The sequence below is a fragment of the Lissotriton vulgaris genome, chromosome 4_1 (assembly GCF_964263255.1).
Source record: "Lissotriton vulgaris chromosome 4_1, aLisVul1.2, whole genome shotgun sequence".
NCBI lineage: Eukaryota > Metazoa > Chordata > Amphibia > Caudata > Salamandridae > Lissotriton > Lissotriton vulgaris.
Window position 1 is genome coordinate 975,681,030 of NC_141691.1, and position 2,542 is coordinate 975,683,571.

Sequence of the window (2,542 nt, forward strand, 5' to 3'; positions counted from 1 at the left end):
AAAGAATAGTAAAGAGGCTATGCTCCAGGGGAGGGACAAACATAAGATGGACAAGGACACCCAATAATTAAGAAGCCGGCAAATGAGTGACAATCATGCCAACCAATTGTAAGAAAAGGGTGGGCTAACCGCCTAATATAAATTCTTGGCAAGTCCATAATAGGTCCTTTCCAATGAGGAAACTTGCGATGTCTGGTAGGAGAGACCTAAAATGAGTCACAATCAACTTCTGTAAAGATAGCAACTGCAGCTGTGGCTTGGTGGGCAGGCCATCAGGTCAAGTCTGTGTGCCAGAGTAGGAAGCTGAGGCCTTGCCTGTGTAAACCCAGAGCTTTCCTGCACTGTGAATAGAGTCTGGCAACTACAAGTTTAGCAGGGCAGGCGTACTTCTAATTTAGGGTAATGCGCCTTTTCCACCAAACTCTATGCACTGAGCGATGTAAAATGTAAAGTGCATGACTCAGCAGACAAATTTGTGAGGTGTAAAATAAAGTTCTTAAACAGCTATTGATGCCATTGTCTTGGAGCTTCATAAAAATGGTAATTTTAGGTTTTACTGTTAACCAGCTCATTGTTGCATTTTCCACTTTCAGCAAGTCCTTGATTTTTAATAAACAGTTGCTGGATTGTGGGACTTGCAGTTTTGATTTTAATATTGTACGGAGCTAAAGTCTTGTGCCTAAGTGGGACGATTAGTTTGCATTTTGAGGAAGGGAAATGTCTAAAACCGTTGATGATATTGCCAGGCTCCTCTATGATCATGGCAATCAGATTGGAACTAGGATTGACATCATAGAACGTACAGGTGCAAGTGGCCCTTCTAAGATTTTGGAAGAGATTGGGATCTGAGGAAGTCACAAAAGTATCACAATGGTGCAATGATGAGGCCTTGCATAGTGACTTAAAATGGGCCAATGAGGTCAGAATGAAATTGTTCGCAGTTTCTAAAAACCTAAAAGTGAAATTCGACCAGTCCTCACTCTTGGTAGAAGCTACGAATGGGGAGCTTAGAACAGTAGGGAATGAAGTATCCAGGCCAGAGGATCTGATGAACCTGAGAAAGAAAGAATCAGTTAATATTATGATGAATAGCAGGGAGAATGAAATCTGGTACCCCTACCTGGATACACTACCCAGGACTTAGAGCCAAAATGCTCAGATGGAGAATATGCATCATTCATTGTGTATCATATGTAAATAGAAAAGCAGTAATGGTACAATCTGATGGGTAATGTTGCTGTGGATTGAGTACAAAGTGTGACAATTTACATATCAAATTGGACTGTCAAAAATTCTTGCCTCAGCGGAAATTGTTTTTACAACCCATCTTTCTAAAATACGGTGTAACTGAGCGCCTGTTAGCGATTAAACTTCTTACTGACATGCCAAACCTGGATATAGCAATTGCTATGGCAAAATATATGAAGGCTATAAAAAGGTCTTTGTTGGAATCAGAAACAGTGGATAAAAATTACAGCGGAAGTAAAGTCGAGCATTGTTCTAAATAAACTTTTTAGGTTGTAGCATTAGTTTTAAGATACATTTTTAGACAGATGTTTTATCATTGCGAATATTATGGGTGCTTTTTATATATGGGAAATTTGTAAGCTACTGGTGGGAGGCAGGAATTGCCCCTTCAAGGTGTCATTGAAATGTGTATTGTATGTTTTTAAATATTTTATTGTACTATGTTTTATGTTGTTTAAAGACCCACGGTCTAAATAAACGTATTTCTAAACTGTAAAACTGATTTTAACATTGTGCGTTTGGGTAAAAAAAAAAATCGACTAATAAAAAAAGTGGTTGCTAAAAAGCCAGGTCTTCTTGAAGGTGGCACGCATGAAAAAGGGCAACGTGAGGGATATTTTCTCCCTTTGCCGAGGTATTCAAAAAATGTCATATAATGTGGGTAAAACTGTAAATAAGCATCACCAGTCTGTAAGGATAGAGGTAACCTTCTGGGGAGACTTCAACATAAAGAGAGAGGTGGTGGAAAGCATTCAGAATACTGTGGCAGAGTGATGTTTCTAGGTGGGAGGCTGACATAAATGACATGGCTGAGTGGGCATGCCACACTGGACCACAGCACCGCCCAAGCTCTGCTGATCATGGTCTTCCTGAGAAAGCTCTAATACGTCATCTCAGCTCCTAACCCCGTGCAAACCCGGTAGATGTTAGCAATCTTTGACAAAAATAAAATAGAAGCAGCTCCCCACGTGCAGTACATCTGCTCTCCACTCCTGCAGCCACCAGCGGCTCTGGATTGATTTGTATCACCTTGCTTGAAGGGGGAAGTGAACATTTCGCACGGGAAATGGAGGCGCCAGACAGCAGCAATTGCAAGCCTCCTTACTAAACGGCTCCCGGCCTCAAAGGGGTTAGGCGCCTCAGCGAGGAAGGGAAACACCCGCGCGCAGAATATATAAATAAATAAACCTGTCAGAGTAGGTGTAGGGGGGCCTGTATAAAAACACCCTATATAGTGTAGGAAACCCGGTCTGGAAGATGATGACGTATGCGCAAATTTCGCATGGTTCCCAAT